Source organism: Peromyscus eremicus, chromosome 23 (genome assembly GCF_949786415.1).
Source record: "Peromyscus eremicus chromosome 23, PerEre_H2_v1, whole genome shotgun sequence".
Classification (NCBI taxonomy): domain Eukaryota; kingdom Metazoa; phylum Chordata; class Mammalia; order Rodentia; family Cricetidae; genus Peromyscus; species Peromyscus eremicus.
In genome coordinates, this window is record NC_081438.1 from 23,690,502 (window position 1) to 23,701,570 (window position 11,069).

Genomic DNA, 11,069 nt, shown 5'->3' on the forward strand with positions numbered 1-11,069 from the left:
AATCCAAGACCCATTCTTCTCGCCCTTGGACTTGAGAGCAGAGGTTGAGAAGTCAGCCTTATGGTTCCTTTCTCCCAGAGCTAAAGCCTGGATTGACAGCCTCTTGCATGGGTGGGAATCAGTCCAGAGTCTCAATAAATATATGGGATTTTCTTTCTGGTGTTTTAGCAAATGGAGCCCAGGCCTGACATGCATGAGGCCATCGTCACTCTACCACTGAGCTGTCCCCAGCCCTTTAAGAGAGTCTTACTATGGAGCCCAGACTACCTTGAACTCACAGTCTTCCTGCTTCAGTCCACCAAGCACTGAGATCCCAGGCATGTACCACCAGACATGTAACACCATGCCCAGGTAGTGTGTGTGCGTGTGTGTGTGTGTGTGTGTGTGTGTGTGTGTGTGTGTGGTCAACCTCTGGTGTCTTCCTCAATCACTATACTGGTGGGCCAGTGAGCCCCAGGGATGCTCCTGTCTCCATACCCCCAGCACTGGGATCACAGTCTCTCCCTGGTACACTTGGCTTTTTCGTGTGGGTTCTGGGGATCAAACTCGGGTCCTTATTCTCCAATGGCAAGCACTTTACTGACTAAGTTGTCTCATCAGGACCCATCACCCCTAGCAACCCTTAGGATTCCTTGAGTGACAGAACAGTCTCCTACTGTTCAAAATGAATCTTTGGAAACCCACGGCGGAAGAGCTTCTAGGCAGCTTCAGGATTGTGATTCCAGAAAAGCCAATTAGATTGCAGTATGGAACTTTTCATCTCATGCCAAGCTCCAGACAGGGTAGAGAAACCAGGGACTGTGTTCAACCATGCGGTCTACCATGAAAGGCATCACTTAGGCCTGTGTAATGAGACCCCAGATTTTTAAATTCTGCAAGCACTAAAATTCAAGGAGCTTCCAAAGTTGGTCCTTAAGATGGGATAGTGACACCCCAAAAGAGGACAGTAATGAGCCTGCCGGACACACATCATCCCGTGCATCTTCTAAGCTATCTGCCCTAGAATGAAACTGTAATTATACATAAATTTCTGGACTAGGGTGTGTTTCACTGATAGAGCACCTGCCTAGAATCCCCCAGTGAGGGGACTGGGAGTGTGGCTCAGTGGTAGAGCACCTGCCTAGAATCCCCCAGTGAGGGGCTGGGGGTGTGGTTCAGTGGTAGAGCACCTGCCTAGAATCCCCCAGTTGAGGGGCTGAGGATGTGGCTCAGTGGTAGAGCACCTGCCCAGAATCTCCCAGTGAGGGGCTGGGAGTATGGCTCAGTGGTAGAACACCTGCCTAGAATCCCCCACTGAGGGGCTGGGAGTGTGGCTCAGTGCTAGAACACCTACCTAGAATCTCCATGAGGAATTGGGGGTGTGGTTCAATATAGAACAACTACCTAGAGTGAATGAGGCCCTGGGTTCATTCTCCACTACTGCAAAAGTAAATTAAAAATTAAACACTTGTTCTCTAGCTTTTAGCACTGTTATAAACTCTTTAGGTAGCAGAGTCTACTCGGAGGAAGTCTGAAGACCCCATTTCCTGTCTGTTCTCTGTTTCCAGTTCCACTGAAATGTGAGAAGTCCAAGCCACCTGAGTGCCTACTGCCATGCCTTATCTGCTAGGATGGACTGTATCCCCTCAAACCTTCAAATTGTAAGATCAAATAAGCCCTTCTTCCCTTAAGTAGCTTCATGTCAGGTGTGTGGTCACAATGATGAGACCAATAGGGAATAGAGATGAGTTGAAAGAGATGTGGCTATGGCCAGGTGTCATCTAAAAGGAGTATCTCATGCCCTGTGCTGATTAGTTTTAAATGTCAACTTTCGGCGGCAGCAAGAGGTGGGGGCGCACACCCTTAATCCCAGCACTTGGGAAGCAAAGGCAGGCAGATCTCTGTGAGTTCAAGGCCAGCCTGGTCTACAGAGCGAGATCCAGGACAGGCACCAAAACTACACAGAGAAACCCTGTCTCAAAAAACAAAAACAAATAAATAAATAATATATGTCGACTTGACATAGAATCATGGGAGAATAGAGCCTCAGTTGAGGAATTATACAGGTAAGTTTGGCCTATGGTTATGTCTGTGGGGGAACTGTCTAAACTGTTCATTGATTCAGCCCACTGTGGGCAGAACAATTCCCTAGGCAGGGGGTGCTAAACAATTTAAGAGGGTAAAGAAAGCTAAGTACCAAGCAGGCAACAATTCATTCATTTCTCTCTTGCTCTTGACTGCAGATGTGATGTTTGAGTAGTTGCTTCAGTTTCTGCCTTAATTTCCCCTCAATGATGGACAGTAACTGGGAGTCGTAAACCAAATATACACCCTTTACTCTTCTACGTTGCTTTTGGTCATGGTGTTTTATCACAGCAGAAAGAGAGAGGAGGAGGAGGAAGAGAAGAGGAGAGAGGAGGGGAGAGGAGAGGAGAAGGGAGGGGAGGGGAGGGGAGGGGAGGGGAGGAGGGGAAGAGAAGGAAGAGGAGAGGACAAGCCCCTTTTGCCATCTTAATTAGGGACACTCTGATTCACTTTCTTATACTGTCATCAGCCATCCTATGTCTGATCAGCAGACTTGTGACTCCATGGGAGAGAGGTATAGGGCCCCAGATAGACGAGGACAGCTGAGCCAAGGAAAGAAAAATGCCCAACTAGGAGTGACAGGCACCCACCCAGGAATGTGACAGCGTTCAGCAAGATCTGTTCCAAGAAAGATCTGTTCCCTGACAAATTCCCCTCCAGAGTAAACTCCCAGTAAGTGTTAATAGCAGAATCCATAAGAAAAAAGGTTCCCATGCACGGAGCGTATTCCTGAGGGGCCACTTTGCTTCTCGCTGCGTGTAGTTACGACCCTCTGAGGAAGGCTGTCTTCCCACCAATTGCTTGTTTCAACAGAGCAGAGGGCCCGAGTTTAACAGAACCTGACAAGCATCTTTCAGCCAGGCAAGCGGTAGGGGAGAAAGGGAAATGGATAACAGGAGCTGACAGAAAGCCGCGCAACGTGGATGTGAGAGACCTGGATTCAAGACCGTAAACTAGGACTGAGGAGACAGATAGATCAGTTGGTAAAAAATTAAAATTTAAAAATTAAAAATTAAAATTAAAAAAAATATGCTTGCCAGGAAAGCTTGTGGACCTGAGTTCAATCCCTAAAAACCTTATTTAAAAAAAAAAAACAAACAAAAAAACAGGTTAGTAGAAGTACAATTAGGAAGTACAATTAGAATCCCAGAGCAGAAGAGACAAAGACAGGAGGACCTTCTGGGCTGTTGGTAAGCTCCAAGCCAATGAAGAGATTCTGTCTTAAATAATACATGTGGATGGCATGTGAGGAATGACATCTGAGACTGACCCCTGGCTTCCATGTACATGCGCACACATGCATGCACCATATGAGCACAAACATACAGAAATACAAAAAGAACCCTAATCTGTGGTCTACTGGTTATTGTGATTTTAAGAAATGGGAAGTGGGGTTATTGAGGGGTAAATAAAATGATGCGTATTGAAATTCCTAACCCTGAGGAGAACCAGGTGTTGACTTACACATAGTATCCAGCCCCAGCCCCTCACTGGGGGATTCTAGGCAGATGCTCTACCACTGAGCCACACCTCCAACCCTTCACTGGGGGATTCAAGATAGGTGCTCTACCACTGAGCCACACCCCTAAAACTCTTACTGGCAGATTCTAGGTGATCACTCTACTGCTGAGCCAGCACCTTAATATTAGCCTCCTCTATCTCCAGAACTGTGAAAAATGCAATTTGATTATTTATTTCTTCCTTACTCCCTTCCTTTCCTTTAGTGGCCCTGGGGTATTAAATTCAAAGCTTTGCTCGGGCTGCGTAAGTACTCTATCACATCGCAAGACCCATCATCAATTGAAACATGGTTCCTATCCAACTCTACAAGGTCAGCAATAGTAAAAATAATTAATATACTTGCATATTGAGCTGGGTTTTTTTAAGTTTTCTAAGTACTTACAATTCTTGATAAGATGAAGTAGACATAATTCTGCTATTGTACAAACTGAATACAGCTACTAAGTTTTAAGAAAAAATACACTAGAAGAGGGATCCACAGGTAAACTGTTCCGCTGTACACATGTGAGGAGCAATGTTTGGATCCCCATAGTCCACATAAATGCTGTGACAAGGTTGTGGCCCAACTGTCCTGAATCCCAGCACTCAGGAAGCAGAAATGGGATCCCCGGAGCAAGCTGGCTAGGTAGCCTGGGTTGTATAAGCCAGCTTCCCATTCAATTGAGAACCACACCCCTCAATAAAGTGGAGAGTAGCCAGGCAGTGGTGGCACACACCTTTAATCCCTGCACTCAGGAGGCAAAGACAGGTGGATATCTGTGAGTTCAAGGTCAGCCTGGTCTACAGAGTGAGTTCCAGGACAGGCCTCAAAGCTACACATAAATATTAAATAAAAAAGAAACTAAAAAAACCATAAATAATAGATAGATAGATAGATAGATAGATAGATAGATAGATAGATAGATAGATAGATAGATAGATAGAGTGAGTGAATAGTGATCTAGGAATAAGCCCAGACATCAACCTGAGGTGTCCCTAGACAAGCACGCATATCCCCATGGGTAAAAAATCCTTAATGAAATAGTAATAAGTAGAAATTAGTAATATACAAAATGAAGTATAGAGATGGAGGCAGAAACATGATTTCTAGGGCACCCTGGGGCTGTGTGGCAAGTATAGCCATCTCCAAAACAAGGAAATGAGGGCCAGTGATGATGGCTCAGCCGGTAATGGAGCTTGCTGCCAAGCCTGGTGATCTGAGTTCGATTCCCAAGACCCACATGTGGATGGAGAGTACTGACTCCCACAAGTTGTCCTCTGATCTACATACATGCATCATGAAATGTCCATACAGAGAGAGAGAGAGAGAGAGACAGAGACAGAGACAGAGACAGAGACAGAGAGAGAACAAGTAAGTGAAAATGTCTATTTGTTAAATTAAAACAAACACACCGACCAACAACAAAAGGCAGGGCATGGATGGCCCCAAGGCTGACATCCTCACTTCTCTGAACAGCTTGTGGAGAGGTTGCCTTTCTATCTCAGCTCCCTACAAGAGAAGAGAGATGCAAACGTGGTCTCTGATCCCAGGTCAGCGGCGGTAAGACGATGACGTCATTGTTGCCATGCGTAGCCAGGCAGGTTATTTACTGCTGAACATTACCCATCTGAGCGGGCAAGTGGGGGGTTGACATCCAGCCTGTGTTCGGCTCCCGACCTCATGCCCCTTAGCACAGGGCTGTGTCTGCCTGAAAAGGGGTGCCCTTTTTCTAATTCTCTCAGATGACTGAAAGGATCCCACTTCAAGCAGGTTTTATCCTCCAGTGTCGCTCTGCGTTTTCCACTCCATTGTGCTAAGATGACCCTGAGGCCCCTCGGAGGGACGCAATTCTGTGGTTCAACAACAAACAGCTCTGTGAGCTCAATAGGGTTCTGTTCTGAGCCCTCTTAGCCGAGGGCTACTTTTGAAAGAATTAGAGCCGACTTTCTTGGAGTAAAACCCTCCATGATCTCCGGCCTCTCGATGCCGAGAGCGCTGGTCAAAGCTGTGGGTTTTCATCCCACAGCTTTCTCCTGGCCATCTCTCCTGGCTTTCATTATATACTGTTCCTAGCAGTGATAGAAAGGCTCCCACTGGCAGGAAATAGACGCATCTGCTGGCATCCACGGGCAGCTGCTGGGAGTGTCTGATGATGAAGATGCTGTCCTGATTCAGCACTCTCAGCTCCAAGCACAGCTCTGCGAGCGATAAGCAGTCTGTGTTGGATGACGGTTGCATGCACAGGAAGAGGGTTGGCTGGGCTTCAGGGAACAGTGAGAGAAAGCACAGGGAGTTGAGGATGGGAGATGGCTTTCTTGGTAAAGTGTTTGTTGTGCAAGCACAAGGATCTGAGTTCAATTCCCAGAACTCACATTCAAAAAAAAAAAAAAAAAAAGGCCAGAGTGATGGTACACACTTGTAATCTCAGCACTGGGGAGGTGGAAACAAGAGGAGCCATGAGGCCCACTGACCAGACAACCTTGCTTACTTGGTTAGCTACAGATCTATCTCAAGGGGAAAAAAAAAAAAAAAAAACGATAGGCACCAGCCAGATAAAGACAGTTGCCACTAAGTCTGACAACCAGAGTTGGATCCCCAGGATCTACCTGATAGCAAGGGAAAAAGGATCTCTGGAAGTTGTCCCCTGACCTACACACTCACTCCAATGCATGCACATGCCCACGTACATACACACAAAATAAGTAACAAAACTGTAAGAAAAAAATTTAATTTAGCTTTTTATTAATTCTTTGTGGATTTCACATCGTGCATCTCGGTCCCACTCATCTCCCCATCCCTTCATATCTGCCCTCTGCCCTTGCAATGCACCCCCAACCCCCGAGATAAAACAAAATAAAATTTAAGAGAAAAGAAAAAAGAAAAGAAAAGAAAAATCTCATCATGGAAGCTGTAGTGTAGCCCAGTGAGTCACACAGTACACCCTTTAGTCCATACATCTTACTTGCAAGAGGTCATTGCAATGAGTCATTGATCTGGTTTGAAGCATCTGCTACACTATCAATACTGGGCCCTCACTGGGACTCCTCTTAGATATCCTGCTGTCCTGTGTCATGGATTTCCTGCAACTTTAGGACTGACCCCTTCACATGCTCCAGCAGATCATAGATGGGGTGGATGGGCCAACTCATAGCCCTGGTTCTGGATCTGGGTAGTTACTGGGTTGGTCAGCCTGCCATTCTCCCTCATCCTCAACACCAGGGTGAGCTCTCCAGCACTGCCCTATCTAGCTCACCCTACACAGTAAGCAGGAAGGGGCAGGGCCGATTCTCTTGCTCTCATGCCCTCAGCTCACACACACCTACACCACCAGGGCCAGTTCTACTGTGTTGTCCAGGCGAGGTGCAAGGGCCAGTCTCCTGAGTACTGCAGCTAGTGAGAGGCAGGGCTAGCTCTCCTGGTCTTGTGACCTCAAGGACAGCTCTCCTACCTGCCACAGGTTGGGGGGAGAGGGGGCCTTCTCTCCCTCACCCATGCCACTGACCAGATCTCTCATGCTCACATTCTCAGGGCCAGCTTACCCACGCCCCTGTTAACAGGATTAGCTCTACTGTGCTGCCCAGGTGAAGTGCAGGGCCTGCTCTCCCAAGTACTGTAGCTGGTGAGGGGCAGGGTCAGCTCTCTCACCTGCCAGATGGCAAAGGATGAGGGGAGGAGGGCATCTCGCCCTCAGCATGACATGGCAGATGAGCAGTGAGGGGCCAGCTCTCGCACGCTCACAGCTCAGGGCAGACTCACCAGCTCACCCGCCAGCAGGATCAGGGTTACTGTGCTGCCCAGGTGAGGTGCAGGGCCTGCTCTCCCAAGTGCTGCCGCTGGTGAGGGACAGTGCCAGTTTTTCCACTCTCATGACCTAGGGGCTCCAACTTTCCTATCTGCTGCAGGCACTGGGTGGGCCTATATTGTCTCCTCCCAGACCAGGGTGGAGAGCCCTGGGCAGGCATGTGGATCTTCATCTCCCACTCGGTCTTCAAGAAAAAAAAAAGTTTAAATAAATAAATAATGTGGATGAATGACACCTAAGATTGTGCTCTGGCTTCCACACACATGCACACACATGTATTTGAAGACACACAAACATATGCACATGCACACACATACACACACACACACACACACACACACACACACACATAAAACTGCTGCTGTTGGTTGTCTGGATTCAACTAAAACCCAAAGATCTGGGCAATCCTGTGAGAGATTTTCTTGACTGGATCCTTTGAGGTAGAAAGACTCACCTTAAATCCAGATCCTTTGATGTCTAAAGACTCACAATAAATCTGGGTCATACCTTCTGGTAACAGCTTACATAAAAGGACCTGGAGAAGGAAGCTTTTGTGCTTTTTTGCCTGCTTGCCTCCCTCTCGCTGGCAAGTTCAGCTAGCCTGCTGCTGAGGCAGTCCTTCACTGATATTAGAACCTATTTCTACAAGACTCCAACATAGACCAAAGACCAGCAGCTCTCCAGGAATCCTCTGGGACTCCAGCACCAGCTTGGGACTGCAGAAACATAGAGTCTCAGTGGCTGAACGATGACTGGACCTCTGGTCTTTCCATCAGGAGACAGCCAGGGTTGAACTAGCTGGATCACAGCCCGTAAGCTGCTCTAATAAATCCCTTTTGTTAATATATACAAATTCATTCTATCAGTTCTCTCTAGAGAACTACTTCAAACTGGCTCGTCCTGAGATGCTTCCCCCACACACACAAAGTCAAGAATTTTGCTTTACCTGAGTTCTAAAAGACTAAAGAAACTCCTCAGGCAACTGGCCACGGCTTGGACCTGTGTGTCTGCCCTTTGCCACTGACAACAGGACCCCATAACAGAATTATGGTTAACAGTCTGCTCATGGACCAACACCCCAGGGTTCTACCTACCATAGTCTGTTCCAGCTATCCCCTTCTTTTACTTTATTCTTTTACAAACATTATCAAGTCTTCCATGCCAGGTTCTACACCAGCTTCCACATTCCACAGTGAACCCAAGTATGGTGAATTGAAAGAGAATGGTCCCATAGTTAGGTTCATATATTTGAATTCTTGGTTTCCAGTTTGGTGGAACTATTTAGGAAGAATTTGGAGGTGTGGCCGTGTTGGAGGCGATGCGTCACTAAGGGTGGCCTTTGAGGTCCCAAAAGCTCACACCAGGCCCAGTCTCTCCCACTCTGCCTACAACTTACTGATCAGATGTGAGCTCTCAGCTACTGCTCCAGCACCATGCCTCCCTGCCTGCCGCCATGCTCCTCATCACGATGATCATGGACTAACCCTCTGAAACTGTCAGCAAGCTCCCAATTAAATGCTTTTCTCTATAAGTTGCCTCGGTCATGGTGTTTTGTCTCAGCAATAGAACAGTGACTAAGACACCAAGTCCTACTGTAGAGGCTCCCGCACAGTAGATGACTTGAGATTTACACTCTCAGACAGCTGCCCTATGGGGGAACATAAGCCATCATTTTAACAGTGGCTAAGCTGCCCCAGTGTTGAGCACACAGCTCTGTAGGAGGCTGGGTGGCAGAGCAGAAAGGAGGAAAGTCTTATCATAAACCTCGTCAAGGGGCTAGAGAGACGGCTCAGCATTTAAGAGTACCTACTATTCTTGCATAGTACCAGAGTTCAATTCCCAGCACCCAAGTTGGGAACTTCTGCATCTCAAAACTTCCTGCATCCTCTCTCCTTTCTCTTCCTCTTCTCTTTTTTTCTCGATCCCTTCTCTCTCTCTCTCCCCTCTCTCTCTCCTCTGTGTGTGTGTGTGTCTCTCTCTCTTTGCCCTGCTCTGTTTCTCTCTTCCCTACCTCCCTTCTTTCCTCCCCTCCCCTCCCCTCTGCTCTCTCCAACACTCCCAGGGCATCTAAGTACCTTTGGAATAGAGAGGATGAGGGACAACTCACTAGGAAACCTTCAGGGATTCTCTAAACGTTGGTGCAGCTGCAGCTCGGCCATGATCTTGAATGCTGATATACTGTCATTTGAATATCTCAGCGAGTGAAGGGCACCCTCATAAAGCATCATCGCAGCCCTCAAATGGAGAGGAATGGCTTCCCTTGTGCTGGGCTATGAAACTCCGTCCTTGTGATCTGCAACCCAAGAGGGAATCTACAGCAAAAAAGGAGAGCATTAATATACGCATCCAGGAAGGTCTCAAGGAGAGAACAGCTGCACAGCCATGAATGTGGAGATGTCCAAATAGACCTCGCTTCACCAGAGAGCAATGCCTAGAGAGAGTGGCTGCTTGTGATTAGTGCATGGAAGGGATTCTAGAATCAGTGCATTACAGGGGTTACAGAACCCCCACCTTCTGCTTGCCATTACATGGGTTACAGATCCCACACCACGGTGTCTGGAGCATGTCTTGGCTCACTGTTTCGGGAAATTTTAATCCATCATGGCAGGGAAGACATGGCAGCTAGGGAGGGTCAGTCCCTGGTGGTGGGACCATGATATTAAACAGAAAGACAATGGGACCAGAAGCAATGATCACCCTTGGATATCTGGACCCCAGTGACTCACCTCTATCAACCAGATCCTACAACCTACCAACGATATCAATAGCCAGAGACCAGCTGTTCAAACACAAGACTATGGGCAATGTTTCAGATCCAACCCATCATAGTCCCCCCCAAGGGAGCATGGTCCAGAAGTGAGGTCTTGTGGGGAAGGGTGATTGGGTCATGAAGTATCTGATCACATCAATGAATTTATCCATTGATAGCATTATAGCTTTAATGGAATTCTGGGAGTATGATGATAAACTCTCACTCTCAACTTGGCACAACCTAGAATCACCCAGGAAGAGAGTCTCAGTGAGGGATGGTCTACATCGGATTAGCCTGTGGACATGTCTATGGGGGACCGTCTGGGTTTCTCTTCTGTTGCTATGATAAAATACTCTGACTGAAGAACTTATGGGAGAGAGGGTTTGTTTTGGCTTATACCTCCAGAGAGATTAGGGAAGACAAGGCAGCTGGCAGGGAAGGCCTATGGCTGAAGGCAGAGACCAGATTGTCACATTGTACCCAAAATCAGGAAGCAGAGATTGAACAAGACATAAGGACAAACGATAAACCCTCCAAGCACACCCCCAATGACATACGTCCTTCAGCGAGGCTCCACTTCTAAGGGTTCAGCACCCTTCCTAAATAGCGCCACCTGCTGGGAATCCAGTGTTCAAGTACATGAGCAGATGAGGTACATTCAAACTGTAACAGGTCCTGTCTAAAAAGAGGCAGGGTGGCTGGAGAGATGGTTCAGCTGTTGAGAGCGCATACGGCTCTTCCAGAGGACCCCAGTTTGGTTCCCAGAACCCACATCAGCACTCACACTGCCTGTAACTCCAGTTCCAAGGGTTCTGATGCTCTCTGGCCTCTGCAGGCACACACACACACACACACACACACACACACAGAGTATACACTCAGACACACAGGCATATATATATAAATAAAAATAAATCTTAATATATATGTGTATACATATTGAGACTTGT